This window comes from Bufo gargarizans, chromosome 6 (genome assembly GCF_014858855.1).
Source record: "Bufo gargarizans isolate SCDJY-AF-19 chromosome 6, ASM1485885v1, whole genome shotgun sequence".
Classification (NCBI taxonomy): Eukaryota; Metazoa; Chordata; class Amphibia; order Anura; family Bufonidae; genus Bufo; species Bufo gargarizans.
The window spans coordinates 223,150,778-223,175,192 of record NC_058085.1 but is presented as its reverse complement, the minus strand read 5'-3'; the positions used below and the strand labels follow the sequence as shown (position 1 = coordinate 223,175,192).

General features: G+C 42.6%; 1 protein-coding gene across 3 annotated transcripts in view; it reads right to left on the bottom strand.

The window, feature by feature from the left end:
• The window catches only part of ZNF511 (zinc finger protein 511), a 291,268-nt gene that overhangs the window by 83,815 nt on the left and 183,038 nt on the right, over positions 1 to 24,415 (bottom strand). The window contains exon 6 of one of the 3 annotated variants that reach the window (XR_006390510.1): positions 13,321 to 13,376. The exons of the other annotated variants lie outside the window; for them this stretch is intronic. The gene's annotated coding sequence lies outside the window, so the exon portion shown is untranslated. The remainder of the gene's footprint in view (positions 1 to 13,320; positions 13,377 to 24,415) is intronic. 3 annotated transcript variants of the gene reach the window in all.

The following is a 24,415-nucleotide window of genomic DNA, read 5'->3' as shown; positions in this document are numbered from 1 at the left end:
AGGATCAGACTGTTCCACTAAGGCAGTGATAGGCAACCTGCGGCTCTCCAGCTGTTGCAGAACTACAACTCCCAGCATGCAAAGACTGCCTACAGCTTTCAGCCTACAGCAGGGCATGGTGGGAGTTGTAGTTTTGCAACAGCTGGAGAGCCGCAGGTTGCCTATCACTGCACTAAGGGACAGACGTTTCATAAAATGCGGAATACACGCAGATTTTGTTTGGTGTTTTATCTTTTTCCGCGTGGTATCGAATATCGCAATACTTTTTTATGGTATCGAAACCGAATCAACCTCTACCACCCCTGCGGAATGTCCTGCCTCTTCCTCTGCCTGTCATTTTCAAAATGACCCTGTGACAAAGTCCCTATAGAAGAGCAGTATTTGTGGAAGCAGGTATATAGAACCCCTTAATGATTATCTGCTGGAAACAGGTATATCAAACCCCTCAATCATCTCTTTTGGGGGGGCAACTGGTATATCACAACAGTTGCAATTAGTTGTTCCAATAGCGTTTGTCCCTCTATATAGCTGCTGTATCGCAGCAGAACCGAACACAACTGCTGCCCAATACAAATGCACTATATAGAAAGTATAATATAGGTATATCACACCCTTGCCTCATTTATTTTTTTTGGTAGGAAAATGGTATATCACACTAGTTGTAATTAGTTATTCCAATAGCATTCGGAACTCTGTAAACCTGCAGTATCGCAGTAGAACCGCACACAACTGCTGCACAATACAAATGCACTATAATATACTTTCTATGTTAGAAAGTCAGGCATGCTCAACCTGTGGTCCTCCAGCTGTTGCAAAACTAGAACTCCCAGCATGCCTAAACACAGCCTACAGCTACAGTCCATTCCTCGCCATTTCCATAAGTACCATGTATGTAAGATTGGTTTGATAAGGTTTGAGAGTGAGAGGCATAGATTGGGGCAGACTGGGAGCTAGGGGTGGTAATATGAAATGGGTCTTCCTACAAAATGAGACAAAATGGATGTGTTGGATACCATGACCTAGGGGCCTAAAATCATTTTTGTAAATGGCACACATTTTAATTTACAGGGTATATGTTTCTGGTCTTAATACATTTTTGTTGTATTTACATTTTAGGCTCTCTTTAGTCACCTTCTTGTTCTGATGGTCTGTAAATAGAGCTACTGTGGTATCCCCACTTTATGACAGTATTGCCTATAAGATCCAGTTGCGGAGTTGGGCCATATAAGAGTCTCCTTCCATAGTATGTGAAGGGTTCTATTACACAGTCCAAAGTCTATTTTGTATAAGCTATAAATTCTATCACTATATGTCAGTACATCACATACACAGGAACACATAGGGGTTAAAAGTTCTTGGAAAACTATTTCATAAGAACCTGTTTTGCCCACATATAGCCTTGACTCTGGTAAAAGATAAGATAACTGAAATATGTAGCTGGCTAAGACGTGTGTTACTCTGTGATTGGTTAACTTAAACATAATGTCATTGGATTAGGACTATGTATGTCTCACAAGATCAATAAAAACTCAGAGTGAATTAGAACGAGACACGTGTTTGATGTTCAATCTGATTCACTTTCCTGGTACCAGAAAATACTTAATTCAAGCTTACCACCGAAAGTCTGATGTCAGGGACACCATAGGCAAAGAGTCCGGTGTGAAAGACATCAATTTTTGTCCTCTGTCTGATCCGAGGGCACTGGCCACGTCTCGACCCAAGTAAGTTGAACCATTTACTTAAGACTTCGGTAGGTTGCTGTGTCAGGGACACAAACATAGGCTCAGGGAGCCAGAGGTGATTAAAAAAGGGACTCTGGGAGCCCATATCACAGCAGATAGATATAAAGTGCACTTAAAAGAAATACTGTTCAGGGAACAGAAGGTTACAAGCTTGGATTAACTCATATATATAGTATAAGTATCTTAGAAGTGATAAGATTATCTGTTTGTGTGAGATACTGACCGGGTGGTAAGTGTACGGTCACATCCCACTGTTATTGTCAAATTGATGTATTTTGGGTTAACTACTGTTAATGTGTAAAATTGTTTGTGTTGTGGAGGACTGCATTTTTTCGGCTAAGATCTGTGATCTATTGACCAGGAAAATATGAACGCAAGTGGTGGTCCAAAACAACAATAGTCGATAGGGGTCCAAAGAGTATAGAGAGACATTAAGATACAAATCAGCTGATCAGTTGACAGATTTTGTCGGAGCCTTAACAGTTCAGTACAGCCAGTCCTGACAGCGATTGTCTCACTTATTCTTTGAACTATAAATACTAACATGGGAGGACAAGGGTCTAAAACTAAATTCCCTAAACCAGAACCAGGAGAAACTTTCAAACTCTATGTAGCTTGTGTTTGTCCAAAAAAATATTACCTGATCAACCCGTGGGTAGATAATCTAGCAGGCTGGACTGAGGTAATGGATGCTGCAGATCCATTCCCCAGGGACGGTGATAATAGTATTTATCATATGGATATGGTCAAAGGACTATGTCTAGGTGATAAAACAGCCTGGGTGCATTTCGATGCTGATCCTTCCTGGGACATGGAGTACATGTCAAGGGGAGGAGAACAGTGGCTGGAAAAAGCCCCCCTCTGGTATGATGCAGGCAATAAAAAAAAGAATAAGAATCTAAAAAGTCCCCAAAATGATAGGACTCTACATGAAATAGAACAGGAGGTAGGCACAACGAAGAGAAGTCAGAAATCCCCTCCACCCTATGATAATTCCACCCCCACGGCACCTCTGTACCCAGTTCTAACTCAGGATGAGGAAGATGCTGTAACAGCGGTTATACCATTAAAACTAGAAAAAAAATACCGACCCCCCACGCCAACATTTGGAAACATAATGGAGCGTGGTCAAATTACTGGCACACCGCATACTAGTTATACTACACGCAGTATAAGTAGAATGAAAGATGAAACAGAACAGGGTGAATCAAAGGAGGGAGTCCAAGTAATCGCTCCCTTTCTGACAGTGGGACAACACTTAGTAAAAAAGCCCATAGAAATAGAGGATCTCAACAAAATTATTAAATATTGTCCCAAACCTTACATAGCACCACTGGGGACTATTACATACCTAAACAAAGCCTGTAAAGGGTGAAACTATACACAGGAAGATTTAAGGCTTATCCTGGATGGTATTATAGGAACACACACAATATGGGATGGGGAGAAGGTCAAATCCATATCTATTAATACACAATGCGGTGATGCTCCAGATTATATATGTAACACAGAAGAGGGTCAGAAAAGGATATGGGGGGAGATTGAGGACCATATGAATGAGGTATTCAAACAAAAATCTTCATTGCCCGTAGCAGTGGCCTGAAACAGTCACTGAATTCTGGAAAAGATTCATTGACTGCTGGAAGACTGAGGCTGGGCTACCTGTGCGTTACAATGATAGTTTGATTATCTCCACATGTGTGAACAATTTGTCAGACAAATTGATCTTAACTGTGAAACTTAATGTGTCCTCTTGGACCTCAGATACAACTGAAGATTTTGAGAAACATATCTTTGAAAAAGAAGCAGCTGGATGCTTTGAGATAAGGAAAGCAACATCCCCCACACACGCATACAGTGGTAGAGGAAGGGGGAGGAGGGGTGGGAATAACAGCAGACCCTACAATGGAAGACATGAGTCATTGCCAAATAATTGTTGTTATAACTGTGGAAAGGAAGGACATTGGGCACGTCAATGCCGCGCACCAAGGAGGGGTAGGGGGGCAGGTCAGGACTACAACACACAGAAACCTGACACTCAGCCACAAAGCAAATCAATCAAGTCAGATAAACCAAAGACAAGGTTCACAGGGCCAGCCTAGATTCCCACTAGACTGGCACCAGCAAAACTCATACTGAGGATACCCGGAGGGACAAGCCCCAACTTTCACACAGGTCACAACACATTGGAAGGACACACCAGTAATTCTACTCAGAATAGGAGGACAAAAAGTGGGGTTTATGGTAGACAGTGGAGCTAGTTCTAGTGTGTTAAACAGTTCAATGTACAATGGGCCCTAATGAAAGTGTGCGCCCTCTATGGGAATAAATGGGGTACTGACAAGGACATACAGAACAGATTCCTTACCAGTAGAAACCATTGATAGGGAATACATTACAGATCATGCTTTTAGCATCATACCTGAATGTCCTGTGAGTCTTCTGGGAAGAGACTTATTCATTAAGTTAGAATTGCAAATCACTGTTGAGAACAATGGCATCAGTGTATACTCTGATGCTTTGCCCATAATAACCCCCACACCTCTGATCTTTACAAACTTACAAGATCACTCAGAATTAGGGGATATAGACTCATCATTATGGGCAAAGGGGGACTATGACACAGTATTGCACACCATACAAAGCAACCATCAAAGAAGGCAGTACACCTGTATATCAGAAACAATACCCACTGTCAAAAGAGAAACTTGATGGACTTAGGCCAATGATAGAAGAATTCCTACAAAAGGGAATCCTGGAAGAGGTGATTTCACCCCACAGCACGCCCGTGAATCCAGTGACAAAGGCAGATGGTACTACCCGCTTTGTACAAGATTTAAGGGCAATAAATAATATAATTGTGCCTATTGCTCCCATTGTCCCAGATGTCACCTCACTTCTTTCTGAAATTCCTGCAGACGCTGTCTATTTCAGTGTGCTAGATCTGAAGAATGCTTTCTTTTCTATCCCAGTTGATAAGGCAACCAGACTACTTTTTGCTTTTTCCTTTGACGGACGTCAACTGACCTGGTGCAGAATGCCCCAGGGATATGCTGATTCACCTGTAGTGTACAGCATAGTCCTCCAAGCCACGTTAAAACCATGGTACCCCCCAAGGTTCTGTGCTGCTGCAATATGTCGATGATTTGTTACTGTGTAGCATGTTAGCGGAGGCCAGAATTCAGGATGGGTTATCACTGTTACAATGGTTGTCAGGATGTGGTCACAAAGTGGCACTTAAGAAAATGCAATGGTGTAAAATGCAGGTTGAATACTTGGGTTTTGTCCTCACAAAAGGTGAAAGGAGAATCAGCGCAGAAAGAGTCCAGTCTATTGCGGGTTTGGTCTCCCCGCACACCCCAAGAAAGAAATGTTATCTTTTCTTGGTATGATAAACTACTGTAGATAATGGATTCCTGATTGCTCCTACTTTGACAATGTTTTGAGGCAAGCCACTCTGGACGAAAATCCATATTTGATTAAATGGTCTTCTGAAATGTACAATGCATTTGATTATCTGAAATGTTCACTCATGTCGAGTCCAGGGCTGGGCCTCCCTGACTATAAAATGCCTTTCCACATGTTTGCACGCCAAAATTGTAAAACCATGGCGGGGGTACTGACACAAGAACACGGAGGCAAGTTGCGTCCTTGTGCGTTTTCTCAAAGGTTATGCCCACCTCTGTTCAGGGGATGCCGGCATGTCTGCGTTCCTTTGCAGCCTGTGCAATGATGGTAGAATTAGCAACTACTTTCACCCTGGGACATTTAAACTTCTTGCACACTACACATGATGTTGTAGGTTTACTCAGAGGTGTACATACACAACACAACACATGTCAGCACAAAGATTATCTGGATATGAGATCCTGTTGCTCAGTAATCCTTCACTCCAGATTAAATATGCATCCAATATTACAGGACCAGCACCTATTTTGAATCCATTACTAGGGCTGAAAGGAACAGAAGACGTCCTTCCTGACACACATGATTGCCTACAGGTGCTCAATCATGAGACGTCACCCAGGGCTGACTTATCAACTGTTCCCATACCTGACGCACCAGAAGTTTTTGTTGATGGATCATGCTCTCGTCCCACTGACACTATATTCTGTGCAGCATATGCTATTGTCATGCTGCCAGATATAGTCTTGGAAACAAACCCAATTTCCATCCAGTCTGCATAGGCAGCTGAACTCATTGCACTCACAAGGGCTTGCATACTACACACTAATAAACCTGTCACTATTTACACAGACAGCAAATATGCTCATGGTGTAGTATGGGATCATGGAATGATTTGGCAGAGGAGAGGATTCACTGCAGCAGGTGATAAGAGAATCTCACATGCACAGCTAGTTACAGACCTCTTGGCCGCAATCAGATTGCCTTCAGATCTAGCTGTAGTACATTACAGGGCACACACAAATGGAAAAGACAGAATTTCAAGAGGAAATGCACTTGCAGATAGTGTAGCTAAAGACACAGCCAAGAGAAATTCAGTCTTACACCCACCCTCACCTGATTTGACACAAATGCTAACAGACCTACAAAGGTATGCCACTGAAACAGAGGAGAAGGTTTGGTGCTATCCAATCTTGCAGAAAAATCCAAAGTCTGGATTGATCTGCAAGGAGGGGAAGCCATGCATACCTCAGCATAGTGCATCCATCTTCGTTGCACACTTTCATGGGGTAGGACACAACAGCATACAAAATACCCACACGTTGTTGAGCCAAAGTGTTTACATCACTGATGGCAAACAGCTAGTCACAGACTACATACACAGATGTATTACGTGCTTGAGAAACAACCCTAACAACCCACTGAAAGTACCTCACCAACACCTTGACTACCCCACTACACCATTCACCCAGTTGCAGGTGGATTACACGCATATACCTAAAACAAAAGGTAAACAAGAGTATGCATTCATGATAGTGGACATGTTCTTAAGGTGGCCAGAGGTATTCCCTACAAAGGCAGAAGATGCCAAGACCACAGCAAGGATGATCACTCAGCAGATAATTCCGAGATGGGGATGTCCCCTGGTCATTGAATCAGATCGGGGGACAGCATCTACATGCAAGTTAAATAGAGAAATAGCCAGATTGCTACAGGTGGAATGGAGATTTCATATCCCGTATCACCCCCAAAGCTCCAGAATTGTAGAACGCACGAATCGAACAGTTAAAGACAAACATAGGAAAGCCACAGCAGGTACTTTTGAGAAATGGAAACAAATCCTACCTATTATATTGGCAGAAATAAGAATGACTCCCAATAAGAGGTTAGGACTGTCACCCTTTGAAATCCTTATGGTTAGGCCCTTTCCAACTTCTTGGGCAAGTCACCCCCTAGTGGTACAGGAAGGCGACATAGACCAGATTAGGGAAGAATATGTCACAAAACCGATTAAAGTTCTTAGCAAAACTGAAGAAAAAGTTGCTTGTAAGTCTCCCTCTCTTCCACAGGAACCAACGCACCCCTTCCAGGCTGGGGACACGGTGGTGGTCAGGGAACTACGTAAAGGAAAAGATCCCAAGGAGCTGGCATTCGGACCCCCTACCATGGTGGTAGTAGTCACTAGAACAGCGATTCTCACAGAGGAGGCTCCGATCTGGATTCATGCTAGCAGAGTGAAAAGGGTCCATGAGGCTTCTTCTCCGTTGTCTAACAAAGACAAAGAGGGTGAAGCAGGTGTGAAATCTCTGAACAAAGAGGGGAGCTCAGAAGAAGCCTTGCCACAGGCTGAAGATGAAGACCCCACAATATTCTGGGAGATTTGTTTGTCTGCTGCTGATTATTAATCTTTGTGTTTTCTTGCCACAATCGGACTCATTACCACTTGTATTTATCATCCAGAGGAGATGAGTTTATTATGTGGTGCACCAAATAATCACACAGTCTCTAAATGGGGTCAGGAGCAAGATCCCTTTGTTCCTGGCCCCTCTTATTCTGAACAGAATAGTATAATCAGGATAGTGAAGGCCCTAAATGTTAGCTCATTGTGCCTTAAAGATTTACAGAGTCCACGAGACCTTATACAAACATGTGTTGTTGCTGTGCCTACACCCGACTAATCCCTCCTTGAAGTATCGTCGATGGTTAACAATACACAATCTTTTATTCCTTTGTATGATTTCTATGGGGAGTCTCAGAAATTAGAAAATGGCATGGATAATATTAGAATAATATAGATTGGAGAGGGCTCACCTACTAGTCAAAAATGGTATGGGTGCTCCTACAAGAGGATTTACCCACTCCTGTAAAAATTTGTAACAAGAAATATAGAGCAGTAGGGCACACCAGCACTTGGATTACACACGGAGAGTTTTGATATAACAATATATATTTATTGTAACACATATAACTATCTATTCCGACATATTATAATGCATAGCTAAAATCCATAAAATACAGTATATATATATAAAAGATATAAAAAATTATAAAAAATTATAATATAAAAAATTATAATAAAAATTCCCTATATTTGACCAATGGGTCAGAGTCTTTTCCGAAAAAGACATCTATAATAAAGTCTACCACAAGTACTCATCAACACACAATCAAAGACTTTCTTACGTGCAATTCCAATAGTGTAATTTACATTATACAATGTCCTTGTAAAAGACAATATGTGGGCAGAACTAAAAGACAACTAAGAGTTCGTATAGCCGAACATATTTCAAATATAAGGAAGGGTTATGAGAAACATACTTTATCTACTCATTTCAAAACTTCTCATAATCAAAATCCAGAAGGACTCACCTTCTCCGCACTTGAAAAGGTAGAAATAGATTGGAGGGGTGGGAATCATATTAAAAAAATGTCGAGAATTGAGTCTAGACACATTTTTGACTTCAATACTTTGTTACCAGCAGGATTAAATGCTGAGATAGAAATATACGGATTCCTATGAGGTCGCTGGGGGGTGGTGTTCCTTCACCGAAGGGGGCCCCGTGGGTTATTATGACTGCCCGGACCCCCCCTCGGTGGAGGAACTTCACCCACTCATTACACTTCTTTGAAGATTTGCCCAAACACCTGTATGAACATATTACAAAATCTGAAGATATGCCTTATGCAATTAAAAGAAAAATTCGGAGAAATGAAAGAAAAATATATATGTTACACTTTTGTATGTTTTTATATTTTTTATATTTCTATATATATTTATATCTATATGCATTAAGTCTCTGGGAAAGACGCTATACACCTGATTATTTAGTCCCGCTATTTACAGATTTATTTTACAGATGTATATGCCTTATCTACCGACAAGTAGATTTATCATACCTTAATAATGAGTATGGGTAGATATGAGCTGAATTATAGCAAAAACACAAGTTGATAATGAAAACCGCAATATGTAAAACGCAGAATTATCGCCTAGCAAGCGATTCGGTTTTAATCCAGCTCTCCTGCTCCATCTCACCAAATGTATAATATGAGGATATTCATTTCCGACATCGAATATATTAATTGAATCTTTTATATTTTAGCGATACATCTATTCACCTGATTATTTAATATGTTTTTAACATACATTAAAACGAGTTTTATAAGTATATATATATCTTTATACTGTGAAATCCAAGATGTTCTTATATTGCGAAATCCAACCATCTACGTCATTTCCTGCACATAATTGAAGCTAATTAATTTAGACTGCACCTGTGTAGGTGGATATAAAAATGGGTCATTTCTATGGGAAATTTAGCCACTGAGGAAGGAGTCGGAGCACTCTGAAACGCGTATGGTAAATCCCATGGAATAAGACACAGAATCAGAAGATCTAAGCGCTTAAAGAAAAGGAACCAAAAGAAAAGGGATCGGTGAGAATATACCTTCTTAAAGGAAAGCTGGATACCTGTCGGCAACCTATGAGAAGCGCACCTGGTAACTATATAGCTTGCGTGATACAAAGACATAGCGCAGCAAAAAGATACCATTGAGCGGCCTCTAGGACAGCACAGCTTTACACATCACTGAAGATCCCAGACCTGATATCCACATAGACTCGGTGGAAATTCCTATTACACCGCAACTTACAGAGATTAGTATCACTCGTGGGATGCCACCAGTGTTATAATCAAATCGGCAGTGCCTAAACAGTGAGTAGAATAACTGCGATCTATATTTTCTATCACCAACAGTGAATTTATCATCATACTGACTCTGCAGTAACGATACATTACGCCGAGCATGTGAAGCACTTTATCAATTATCAACTTTTTTCAAAAGACTCTGACCCATTGGTCAAATATAGGGAATTTTTATTATAATTTTTTATATTATAATTCTTTATAATTTTTTATATAATATATATATATACAGACGTGGACAAAATTGTTGGTACCCTTTGGTCAATGAAAGAAAAAGTCACAATGGTCACAGAAATAACTTTAATCTGACAAAAGTAATAATAAATTAAAATTCTATAAATGTTAACCAATGAAAGTCAGACATTGTTTTTCAACCATGCTTCAACAGAATTATGTAAAAAAATAAACTCATGAAACAGGCATGGACAAAAATGATGGTACCCCTAGAAAACACAGAACATAATGTGACCAAAGGGACATGTTAATTCAAGGTGTGTCCACTAATTAGCATCACAGGTGTCTACAACCTTGTAATCAGCCATTGGGCCTATATATATGGCTCCAGGTAATCACTGTGTTGTTTGGTGATATGGTGTGTACCACACTCGACATGGACCAGAGGAAGCAAAGGAAAGAGCTGTCTCAAGAGATCAGAAAGAAAATTATAGACAAGCATGTTAAAGGTAAAGGCTATAAGACCATCTCCAAGCAACTAGATGTTCCTGTGAGTACAGTTGCACATATTATTCATAAGTTTAAGATCCATGGGACTGTAGCCAACCTCCCTGGACGTGGCCGCAGGAGGAAAATTGATGACAAATCTAAGAGACGGATAATCCGAATGGTAACAAAAGAGCCTAGAAAGACTTCTAAAGAGATTCAAGGTGAACTTCATGCTCAAGGAACATCAGTGTCAGATCGCACCATCCGTCGTTGTTTGAGCCAAAGTGGACTACATGGGAGACGACCAAGGAGGACACCATTGTTGAAAACGAATCATAAAAAAGCAAGACTGGAATATGCCAAACTACATGTTGACAAGCCACAAAGCTTCTGGGAGAATGTCCTGTGGACAGATGAGACAAAAATCGAAGTTTTTGCCAAGGCACATCAGCTGTATGTTCACAGACGAAAAAATGAAGCATATCAAGAAAAGAACACTGTCCCTACTGTGAAACATGGAGGAGGCTCTGTTATGTTCTGGGGCTGCTTTGCTGCGTCTGGCACAGGGTGTCTTGAATCTGTGCAGGGTACAATGAAATCTCAAGACTATCAAGGAATTCTAGAGAGAAATGTACTAGCCAGTGTCAGAAAGCTTGGTCTCAGTCGCAGGTCATGGGTCTTGCAACAGGACAATGACCCAAAACACACCGCTAAAAACACCCAAGAATGGCTAAGAGGAAAAAATTGGACTATTCTAAAGTGGCCTTCTATGAGCCCTGACCTCAATCCTATTGAGCATCTTTGGAAGGAGCTGAAACATGCAGTCTGGAAAAGGCACCCTTCAAACCGGACACAACTGGAGCAGTTTGCTCATGAGGAGTGGGCCAAAATACCTGCTGAGAGGTGCAGATGTCTCATTGACAGTTACAGGAAGCGTTTGATTGCAGTGATTGCCTCAAAAGGTTGCGCAACAAAATATTAAGTTAGGGGTACCATCATTTTTGTCCATGCCTGTTTCATGAGTTTATTTTTTTACATAATTCTGTTGAAGCATGGTTGAAAAACAATGTCTGACTTTCATTGGTTAACATTTATAGAATTTTAATTTATTATTACTTTTGTCAGATTAAAGTTATTTCTGTGACCATTGTGACTTTTTCTTTCATTGACCAAAGGGTACCAACAATTTTGTCCACGTCTGTATATATATATATATATATATATATATACTGTATTTTATGGATTTTAGCTATGCATTATAATATGTCGGAATAGATAGTTATATGTGTTACAATAAATATATATTGTTATATCAAAACTCTCCGTGTGTAATCCAAGTGCTGGTGTGCCCTACTGCTCAATATCAGAATAATGACTATTAACGTGACTGCAGCAGAGACCTGTTTTACTTTTTCCGAAGACATGACTTTATATTGTGACGATAAAGGTATAAAAGAAGGATTACCTAAGAATAGTGTATATGATTACATTGATGACACCTGTAAAAAGAATAGTAGACCTGCTAGCTCCCTGAATAATTCCATGAGTTGTAACAAAACCATTGTGACACCTAGTTTTATCTATAATATCATGCTCCCTAAGGGATGGTTTTTGTCTTGTGGTAACAGTACTTACAATTACATCCCTGCCAATGTTATTGGAGGCCCCTGTGCATTATCCAGGCTGACTTTAGCCCTTCACAGTCTACCCCCTATCAGGAAAGCTTATAGATCAGTTACCAAGACTTTATCAGAAGACTGTGACTATACACTACCCCTTCTCAGTCATGCAGAATATATAAGTTTGGGCGTCTCCATAATAGGAGTGCCTGCACTGGCTATATATAATACTCGTACAAAAAATCCTATTGCATGTGACCGGGCCAAATTTCTGAATCATACCTCTATCGCCTTATCAGACATACTATTCTACATACATACTAGATCTACAAGGACTACGAGGAGCAGTGCTGGAAAAGAGATTTGCTCTAGATTATTTGTTGCCGAAACATAATGTAGGGTGTCAGGATTTTAAAGGAATGTGTTGCTTTAATTTATCTGACCATTCCAGATCAATCCAATCCCATATTCAATCGTTACATGACATAGCCAATAATATTAAGACGGCTGTTGATTCATCCTCTTGGTGGGACTGGTTATTGAACTGGATGCCGGATTTGAGTTGGTTAAGAATATTATTTGTTAGTATTATAATCATAATTGCCTCCTTGATTATTATATGTTGCTGTATCCAATGTATACCCTCATTAATTAATACATTTATGAGATGTAGGCGAGTCCCAGATATACCACAAGCTGCATACATTCAGATACCTAAAAAAAAACCTGGGTCTCCAGAGGATTACCAACAATATTTACTGAAATATTTTGAAAGAAAAAACAAGAAAGGAACAAAATGGAAAAAAAAAACATGAAATATGGAGATGGTTTTTAAGAGGGGATTGAAGGGTTCTATTACAGTCCAAAGTCTATTTTGTATAAGCTATAAATTCCATCACTATTTATACATCAGTACATCATGTACACAGGAAGAAATAGGGGTAAAGAGTTCTTGGAAAACTATTTCATAAGAACTTGTTTTGCCCACATATAGCCTTGACTCTGGTAAAAGATAAGATAACTGAAATATGTAGCTGGCTAAGATTGGTTAACTTAAACATAATGTCATTGGATTAGGACTATATATGTCTCACAAGATCAATAAAAACTCAAAAAAAAAACATGTGTTTGATGTTCAATCTGATTCACCCTCCTGGTACCAGAAAAGACTTAATTCAAGCTTACCACCGAAAGTCTGGAGTCAGGAACACCATAGGCAAAGAGTCCAAATTGCGTAACAGCTTGAAGGCATAATAAGCCAAGAAAGAGAAGAGAGGAAATTAAATAAAGTGAAAAATGGAAATGGAGATAATATGCTATAGAAGATTACTATTTAGCATTTTTTTTTTTATATATATCCATACAGTATAGTTCACGCATATCAGGGGCTTTAAGAAATCTACATTTCAATATGTTCAGGATCATGAAAGCAAATATGAAAGATTGAACAACGAAAAATTGAACAGTGAGGATCGAGTTACCCCACCTGAGCACTGCTATATCCAACTAGCAGAAACACAACCTGCTCTAGGACCCGGCGAGGTTACTTCCCGATCACGTGGGACGCGCTCCAGGTCAGACCGGTGTTCTGTCAGATTCCTATACCTGGCAGAACGCTATACCCGGAAGTGACACAGCCGCACGCGAATCGCAGATCCACTGGATTCGTGAAAGTAATTGCACAGCCGTGGGAGAAGCACCTACTTCATTTGCATGCGCAAAACCGTACACAGCGTGTGCGCAATCAGGGGTAGGTAGATTTTTCAATGCAAAATGATCCATCAGATCTACCTACCCCTAAGTGCGCACGCGCGGACATATTATCTGGAGCAGTTCAGCCTCACCACATAGCAGAGCTGAGTGCAGGAAATTGGGGTGGTGGGGTCACCACATAACAAAGCTTAGTGCAGGATATTGGGGAAATAGGGTCACCACATAGCAGAGATGAGTGCGGTCCCTGAGTGCATACGCGCAGTGTATGGTTTTGCACATGCAAATGAAGTAGGTGCTTCTCCCGCGGCTTGCGCAGATCCACACACACCCTCCTCCAGCTGATTCTGGTGCGGCCGCGTCACTTTCGGGTATAGCATTCTGCCAAGGTAGAACACCGGAATAGACAGCAGACAATACGTGTACTCCGCAGTGCAGCTGCCTAGAGGTGGTAAGGTACATTTTCTGATACTATATACCAAATCACCACTCACAAACGGAATCGTTATAAGTGGTTTCAGTCACATCAAAATCGGCGGATCGGGCGGGTGTACCCACTCACTCTCAGCCCTTCTTTCTTTGGCCAAAAACACGCCTACTTATCCTTTGTAGCCCCGCCTCTTCCCCGAGGTGATTGTCTCTGCTGTCATACTCCGCATATTTTGGCCATAGCCCTGCTGATTGGTGGTGTAATAAGCTTCCCCCCTTTCCCAAGTCCCACTAGCCTCCCTCCGGCCATGAGCGCCGTGCCACACACCACCAATGGAACTGCTGTGAAATAGGGGATAGAACAGGGTGACGGAGGCCACTACTTCCTCCCTACTGTCACCTAAAGTCCCTGGTAAATTGACAGCTCAGGGGCTGACCTAAAAATTAACTGTGTGTTAAATAGGACTTTAACCCCCTCCATAAGAATGGACACATGTACTGCAGTACATGGGTGCATTGTTAAGGATGAGGGGGGGTTATAGTCACATTATAAACACATATCAATTACATTACAGTCTCTGGACAGTATTAATATTAACTGACTATAACCCCCCCTTATCCTTAAGAATACACCCATGTACTGCAGTAAATAGATGCATTCTTATGGATGAGGATGGTTATATAAACACAGGCCAATTACATTATAGTCTCTGGACTGTCACCTAAAGTCCCTGGTAAGTGACAGCTCAGGGGCTGACCTAAAAATTAACTGTGTGTTAAATAGGACTTTAACCCCCTTCATCCATAAGAATGGACACATGTACTGCAGTACATGGGTGCATTGTTAAGGATGAGGGGGGGTTATAGTCACATTATAAACACATATCAATTACATTACAGTCTCTGGACAGTATTAATATTAACTGACTATAACCCCCCCCCCCCCCCTCATCTTTAAGAATACACCAATGTACTGCAGTATATGGGTGTATTCTAAAAGATGATGGGGGTTATAGTCACGTAACAGTGCGTCATCCAAAGATCTCCCAAATATACTTATAACAGTGTGTCATCCGTAGATTCCCCATAACAGTGTAAACTATTATTGTTATTTTATTAAATATTTTAGCACACCTTTTGGGTCAAAATATTATTTTCCTCCTCTAAAACCTAGGTGCGTCTTGATAAAGCGAAAAATATGGTAAAATAAAAATTTTATATACAGTATATCACAAGGAGTTTTTTTGTATTTTTTTTATTTATCCATACAGCACTGGATAATGTGTGCCAGCCTATTTATTATTAATTCACTATTTGATTATTTTGACTCTGGTTGTGTCTAGAGGTGCGTGCACATGTTCAATGCCGGGGTGTAGTTGAGCCACTGGATACGTATCTTTTTGTGTATATGAATTACATCCCTTTTATCAGGTAATATCGGCCACTGGTTACCTTTGTTTACAATTCGGCGCATGTGCTGCTGCTCCTCATAGCAGAACGCCCACTTCTGGTGTCGCTGTACATGCATCATCATCGCGTGTGCACAGGTTTGGGACCACATTAGTGAAAACACAGGTGACACAGTTTATCTTATCACAGTATATACGCTATATTTACCCTGTTTTTACTATTCTATATTACCTCCTGAAGGTGAAATGCGTGTCGAGGTGCTTGCACTTGGGGCCTTGTTTCTTCAGTGCATTCGCCATCTCACAGGGTATGTGCATACTATTTTTCTAGATGCAATAAGCAGCATCAGTAGTACTCATCTACTATTTAGACACTACTTCCATCAGTATGTTATAACTGGTATGAGCTGTGTGGATATATATGGCATATAGATATATCAGTATAGCCATATGGTAATCTCTAGAATTGTTACACTGCCCCTTGCTATTTCTGTATATCTGTTTTCCATCTTGCTTCGTTGCACTCTCATATTTTTTAGTGGAACCTTTTGTAATAGATCTATCGTACGAATAAAATGTACATTATTTTTATAGAGAAATTTGTGCTATTGTTTGCTTTTTTGGTCTATATGGAATGGTGAATATTTATGGGCTCTGATCTTTTAACCCCTTAAGGACTCAGCCCTATTTCACCTTAAGGACTTGGCAATTTTTTGCAAATCCGACCAGTGTCACTTTAAGTGCTGATAACTTTAAAACACTTTGACTTATCCAGGCCATTCTGAGATAGTTTTTTTCGTCACATATTGTACTTCATTGAATAATTGTGTACTCTGCACACCTTGGATCCAGTGTGGGTGCCTGTGAGAGTGGTTTAGACAGTATAAGTTAAATCCACGGCACTCCAAAAGTTGATGCAAGATAAGTAATCTCATTTAATTCTTAATAAACAGAATGCTGTTTGGTATACATCCAGTGCAAATTCATCTACATATAGTATTTATGCCATATCAGATAGAAAAATATCCCGAACGTTTCGGTCTGTGCGACCTTCTTCAGCGGGGTCTGAAGGCAAGGAGAGTATAGGCGTGCGCTGGATGGCCTGGATAAGTCAATTTTTTTCTCATAGTTTTTATTTTTTTATTTTTATGGCGTTCACCGTGCGGGGAAAGTAATATGACCGTTTTATAGATCAGGTCGTTACGGGCGCGGCGATACCTAATATGTGTAGTGTATTTATTTTATTTTTTTATTCAGTGATAAATGTTTTTTATTTTATCTTAACTTTTTTCACATTTTTTTTACCCAGACGCACTTGGTTCTTGAAGATCCAGTGGGTCTGATGTCTGTATAATACAGTACAGAACCCTATATAGGGTTCTGTACTGTATTTTACTTACACTGAACAGATCTATGCTTTTAGCATAGATCTGTTCAGCACCATGGGCAGCAGGACGCCTGAGCAGGCGTCCTGTTGCCATGGGAACCTTCCCCGTCTGCCACAACTTCGCAGACGGCGAAGGGTAAGCACAGGGCTGAGGGGGGCTGTCGGGGGGCTCTCTCCCTCTCCATCGGGGGGCTGCAAAGGCACAGCAGCCCCCCGATGGAGAGGGAGGGAGCTCCCTGACCGATGACAGTTAACCTTTTCCATACAGCGGTCCGTACGGTCCTGCGCAGATGTCAGCCGTTTATACCAGGGTGTCAGCAATGTGCTGGCACCCTGGTATAACCCATTAGAAGCCAACGAATTTTCAAGGGGAGGCGGGCGGGGGATCGCGATTCCCCCCCCCCGGCACCACTCGCCGGCATAAAATCGTGCATGGGTGCAGGGGGGGGGTGAAAAATCTCTAATTTAGGCACTCAAAACAGCAAAAGGCGCAGCAAACCGCAGGTCTGAATTGACCTGCGGTTTGCTGCGATCACCGACACGGGGGGGTTACATGACCCCCCTGTCGTTGTGACAGGATGCCGGCTGAATGATTTTAGCCGGCATCCTGTTCAAATTAACCCCTGGGGCGCCGGAATCTGCATTTAAAGTTATGACGTACCGGTACACCCTGAGTCCTTAAGGACTCGGGAAATAGGGCGTACCGGTACGCCCTGCGTCCTTAAGGGGTTAATGTTTGCTATTTTTGTGGGGTTGTTGTAGGTTGTTTATGTGTTATATTTATTTTTTCAGTGCATCATTCCTACCCAGGGTCAGGCAGGTCTGGGCCATTTTTTATTTATTGGGCCAGCAGACAAAAGAAGGGGGATTGTGGTAATGGGCTATGACCACTACCACCAGGAATCCCTCCGGCTCCTGAATGATGAAGAATGGGTCTAGTTTATTGCATTAAAGGGAACCTGTCACCTAGAAAATGCATATTAAACTGCCATCAGTACCTTATTGCAGCCTGTAGCACGATTATAAAGGGGTCTGTGTTTTTTCTGTGCAATGCGGCAAAGGTCTAAAAAAGACTTTTATTCAACAGGCCACGCTATGTAAACGATAGTTTTGAAGTCAAAGGGGCAGCGGCTTTCTCGCCAGAAGTCCAGCACGCCCCACCCCCTTTACCTAGCGTTTGATTGATAGGATGCCCGATTCCTTCACTGCCGGTTGCTTGAATGTAGTCTTGCGCATGCCCAGACTCTCGTGTGCCTGAGCATTGAGCTCATAGCGGAGTGGAGTGGAACAGGCACAGCGCAGGCGCCGGTATTGCAGGGACACGGCGCATGTGCAAGACTACATTCATGCGTCGAGTAGCATCAAACACTAAGGGGAGGAAAAGGGAGCGGGGCATGCTGGACTTCAGGCGAGAAAGCTGCTGCCCCCTTGACTTCAAGATTATCGTTTACATAGCATGGCCTGTTGAATAAAAGTATTTTTTTTTTTAGACCTTTGCCGCATTGCATAGAAAAGACACAGACATCTCCGCCTCGCTTGGATGAAATTTTTTTGATGAATTGTCTTACAGGCACCATGCTACTTTTACACAGCCTTTGACAAACGAGCACAGCGGGACTCTGAGATATGACCCTACTATGGTAGCTACACCTCCATATAATATGAATTAGTAGTCTTGTTTGGGGATTTATTGGTGTTTCAATTTATAATTTAGGGGCATATGTAAACTGTACATCAGGGTATAATCATTTTTTTACGGTTGCTATCACTTTTACATCGTTCATTGAGCTGCAAAAATGATGTTACCTTTATTCCGTGGGTTGGTACTATTGCAGAGATAATATGCACATTTATGTTTATGGTTTACTACTTTTATGGTTCAATTAGTTTTATTGAAAGAGGGATAATTGTAGAGGTACCATCATATAGGTTGTACACAAATACAAAATACATCTAAAATAATGTCTAGGAGAGGGTATCAGAAAGATACCATATAAGCAACATTGAGTCAACAAATACAGACAGGGGAAAAGACTGGGACGAGACATATGAAGGGTAAAGATAAAAGGGGGAGGAGGAAGGGAGGAAAAGGGGGAGTGTCCAGAAGGTGACAATGGAATTCTATGCATCTGGAGAGACAATAATACCACTGGTCAACCAAGCCGAAAACTGCGCTGATTCCTAAAATTGGAACCAAGGTTCCCAGGTTTGTGTAAATATAGACCTCTGATTATGGGGCTCTGCACTCAACTCCTCCATGTGGACAAGAGCATCAAGTGCAGTTACCCAGGTTACTCTCTGCAAGCCATCAGTCGACTTCCACTTATGGGGGATTATCTGCCTCATGGAATGAATAAAAGTTCTGAGTGCTCCTCTTTTCACTTGTTGGAATCGACCCGGGAATATAGACAGTAATTAGAGGAGAGGGTGATATATGAGACCAGTACAGATTGTTGTATAAAGGCGAATACATCCTGCCATAGAGGTGCCACTCCTGTGCAGTCCCACCATATGTGGATCACGGAGCCTACTTCCGTCATGCACCGCCAACAGGTATTGGGGGCCGAGGGGAAGAATTGGTGGATCTTTACCGGTGTCCTATACCAGCGAGTCAAAATCTTATAATTAAGTTCCTGAATTTGACTTGATACGGAGGATTTGTGTGTAAGCAAAAGTGCTCTTACCGACTGTTCCTTAGTCAGGGAAATCTCCAAATCCTTCTCCCACGCCAGGATGAAACCAGGAGTATTCCCCTGAGCGTTGGCAGCCCCATCTCCAACCTCACCAGTGCCCAACAGGTTGTAAACCAGTGATACAGCGTGTCTCTGCCCAGAGTCTGCAGTACATAATCTCTCAAAATCAGTTAAAGGAGCCAATAACTGCGAACCAGGAGCCAGGGAGTTGAGAAAGTTACAAAGTTGAAAGTATTGGAACCAGCGTCCTGCCGGGTTGGGTAAGTGGTGTAGAAGTTCATTGAGGGGGAGTAGGCCTCGTTCATTGTATAGGTCTCGGTGTCACAACCAGACAGCTGAGAAGCTCTGACAGAGGCCTTTCAGAGCCTCCTCCTTGAGTTTCTGTGTTGTGGTATTCAGCTCCTCCTCTCGTTAGCCTCTCTCAGCTGTCATGTGTTGGACTAATTGCTTCCCTTTAAATTCTTCCCCAGAAGGCTTTTCTGGGCGGCTTATACTACTTCCTGGAGTGTGTGTGCTCACTGACTCTGTCCTCCTGTTTGCTTCAAAGCTAAGTATTGTACCTTTATCTGTTATTTTCTGTTTGCTGGATCCCAGGTGACCCTGACTCCCTCCGTATCTTGTGTAGGGAGCTGGTGGTCGTGTCCCCTCACTATTGTAGGGTGCTCAGGGCTTTATAGTCAAGGTTCGTGGATATGCAAACCTCCACCATTCGGATCTTTGCATAGGCTGAGCAGCCAGGGAAAGTGCCAGGTCTTCTGCAGGGGTCTCCCTTGGTTCCTTAGTTTTGGGATCCAGCGAGTCGTTTATACTTGTTGCTTTGCCTTGTTTCCTGTACACCGTCCGTGACATTATAAGCCGCCCCATAACCGTCTCAAGCATGGATCCGGTTTCACTTTTGGCTGAACGCCTTCAGGGTCTTTCATTGGAGGTAGCTGACCTCCGTAAGACTTTTTCTCAGCTTCAAGTGACCGGTTCAGCTTGCGTTCATGGAGTTTGTTCTGAGCCTAAGATCTCGCTCCCGGATACGTTCTCCGGGGGTAGTGAGAATTTTGTGCGTTTTAGAGAGGCTTGCAAACTCCATTTTCGCCTTCTTCCCCACTCCTCTGGTGATGAGGAACGGAGGGTGGGGATCATTATATCGCTGCTCAGAGGTAACGCTCAGTCCTGGGCCTTTTCGCTGCCGGAGGGGGCACGGCCTCTCCATTCAGTGGATGAATTCTTTTTAGCCCTGGGTCAGATATATGATGATCCGGATCGTATTGCTCTGGCTGAGTCTAAACTACGTCTATTATGCCAGGGTAAACAATCCGCAGAAATATACTGCTCAGAATTTCGGAGATGGGCAGTTGATACTGGTTGGAATGATGCTGCGCTCCGAAGTCAATTTTGCCATGGTCTTTCAGAGGGATTGAAAGATGCATTTGCCTTTCATGAGAGGCCTATTTCTTTGGACTCTGCTATGTCTCAGACTGTTCGTATTGACAGGCGTCTTAGAGAGAGGGGAGAGATGTCCCCTTCCTGTCATACTCAGTCCCAGGACAGTGCAGCGGTCCCGTTCTGTGCGCAGGGGTCACAGTCGCCGTCAGCCCCTTCTGAGCAGGAGCCCATGCAGCTGGGGTTGATTGCTTCTGACAATAGAAGATTCAGCCCGCATGGGAGGGTTTGTTTTTGTTGTGGAGGTATAAATCATTTGGCAAATATTTGTCCCTCTAGGAGATTCAGGCAGTTTTCTGGGAGTAATAAAGAAACTAACAGGAAAAAATCTTTTAAAAATGTTCCGTCTGTTACTATTGGCAGGGTTGAGGCGGAAATTGAAGGTTTTCCATTTGCTTGTAGTTCCCGTTTTGTCCTGCCGGCTAGGGTGGCGCTGGAGAGCAGGAACATTTTTTGTGAGATTTTTGTGGATAGTGGAGCAGCGGTTAATCTCATTGATAATCAATTTGCGATAACTCATGGTTTCCAGGTGCGCACTTTGGGAAAGGATATTCCTGTTTTTGCTATCGATTCCGCTCCACTTTCTCAAAAATCATTAAAGGGCATAGTTCACAATATCCATTTAATTGTGAGTGATGCTCATGTTGAGGATGTGTCATGTTTCGTCCTTAGCGGTTTACCCACCCCTCTGGTGTTGGGGCTGCCCTGGCTGACTAAGCATAACCCCACCATTGATTGGCAAGCGAGGCAAATAAATGGTTGGAGTGACTTTTGCAGAGAGAATTGCCTCATGACATCTGTTTCTGAGGTTGCTACTAAGACTGTACCATCTTTTCTCTCTGAATTTTCGTATGTCTTCTCTGAGAGTGGAGTTCAGGATTTGCCCCCGCACAGGGAGTACGATTGCCCTATTAATCTCATCCCAGGCGCCAAGCTGCCTAAATCTCGTTTATACAATCTTTCCCAACCTGAGAGGATTGCTATGCGTGCTTATATCTCTGAGAGTCTGAGAAAGGGACACATACGACCCTCGAAGTCACCTGTTGCCGCTGGTTTTTTCTTTGTTAAGAAAAAAGATGGTTCTTTGAGACCTTGTCTGGATTTCAGGGAGCTGAACAGTATCACAGTTCGTGACCCTTATCCGCTTCCTCTGATCCCGGACCTATTTGACCAGGTTGTTGGGGCTAAAGTCTTTTCCAAATTAGATTTAAGAGGGGCGTACAACCTGGTCAGGGTCAGAGAAGGGGACGAATGGAAGACGGCCTTCAATACCCCTGAGGGCCATTTTGAAAACTTGGTTATGCCTTTTGGTTTGATGAATGCCCCAGACGTTTTTCAGCATTTCGTGAACAGCATTTTTTATCATTTGATGGGAAAATTTGTATTGGTGTATTTGGATGACATTTTGATTTTTTCTCCCGATTTCAAAACCCATAAGGAACATTTACGTCAGGTCTTGCTCATCCTGCGGGAGAATAAATTATATGCGAAACTGGAAAAATGTGTGTTTGCGGTTCCAGAAATTCAATTTCTGGGGTTTCTTCTCTCCGCTTCTGGTTTTCGCATGGACCCCGAGAAGGTCCGCGCTGTGCTTGAGTGGGAGCTTCCTGAGAATCAAAAGGCGCTGATGCGTTTTTGGGGTTTTGCCAATTATTACAGGAAGTTCATTTTGAATTATTCTTCTATTGTTAAACCACTCACTGATATGACCAGAAAGGGGGTAGATTTTTCTTCTTGGTCAGTAGAGGCGCGTAAGGCTTTTTCTGATATCAAGGAGAGTTTTGCTTCCGCTCCCATCTTGGTGCAACCTGATGTTTCTTTACCCTTCATAGTTGAGGTTGATGCTTCTGAGGTGGGTGTGGGGGCGGTCTTGTCTCAGGGTTCCTCTCCTGCCAATTGGCGACCGTGTGCCTTTTTCTCAAGAAAACTCTCCTCCGCAGAGAGAAATTACGATGTGGGAGATAGGGAATTGTTGGCCATCAAGTTGGCTTTTGAGGAATGGCGCCATTGGCTAGAGGGAGCCAGACACCCTATTACCGTATTTACTGACCATAAAAATCTGGCCTACTTGGAGTCAGCCAAGCGTCTGAACCCGAGACAGGCCAGATGGTCGTTGTTCTTTTCTAGGTTTAATTTTGTTGTCACGTTCCGCCCTGGAGTTAAGAATGTGAAGGCAGATGCCCTGTCACGTTGTTTTCCGGGAGGCGGGAATTTTGAAGACCCGGGTCCCATTTTGGCTGAAGGTGTGGTGGTCTCTGCTCTTTTTCCTGAATTGGAGGCAGAGGTGCAGGCAGCCCAGTCAGAGGCTCCTGATCTTTGTCCTCCTGGGAGGTTGTTTGTGCCTCTCGCTTTAAGACACAAAATTTTTCAAGAACACCACGATACGGTCCTTGCTGGGCACCCGGGGGTAAGAGCCACACTGGATCTCATCGCTCGGAGATTCTGGTGGCCTGCACTTCGTAAGTCGGTTGAGGGTTTTGTGGCAGCCTGCGAGACTTGCGCTCGTGCCAAAGTCCCTCATTCACGGCCATCAGGTCCTCTCCTTCCCTTACCCATTCCTTCCCGTCCTTGGACACATCTGTCCATGGACTTCATAACGGACCTGCCTCGTTCCTCGGGGAAGACTGTGATTCTGGTGGTGGTGGACCGTTTTAGCAAAATGGTGCATTTCATCCCTTTTCCTGGTTTGCCCAATGCTAAGACGCTGGCGCAGGCATTTGTTGATCACATTGTCAAATTGCACGGTATTCCTTCAGACATAGTCTCTGATAGGGGCACGCAGTTTGTTTCCAGATTCTGGAAGGCTTTCTGTTCTCGCTTGGGGGTTCGGTTGTCATTCTCTTCTGCTTTCCACCCGCAGTCGAATGGCCAGACAGAGCGCGTCAATCAGAATCTGGAGACATATCTGCGTTGTTTTGTGGCGGAGAATCAAGAGGATTGGTGTTCTTTTTTGTCCCTTGCTGAGTTTGCTTTAAATAACCGTCGTCAGGAGTCCTCTGATAAGTCACCATTTTTTGGTGCATATGGGTTTCATCCACAGTTTGGGACTTTCTCGGGAGAGGGGTCTTCTGGTTTACCTGATGAGGACAGATTCTCCTCGTCTTTTTCATCTATTTGGCTAAAGATTCAAGATAATCTAAAGAGCATGAGTGAGAGATATAAGCGTGTGGCTGATAAGAGACGTGTGCTTGGTCCGGACCTGAGTGTTGGTGATCTGG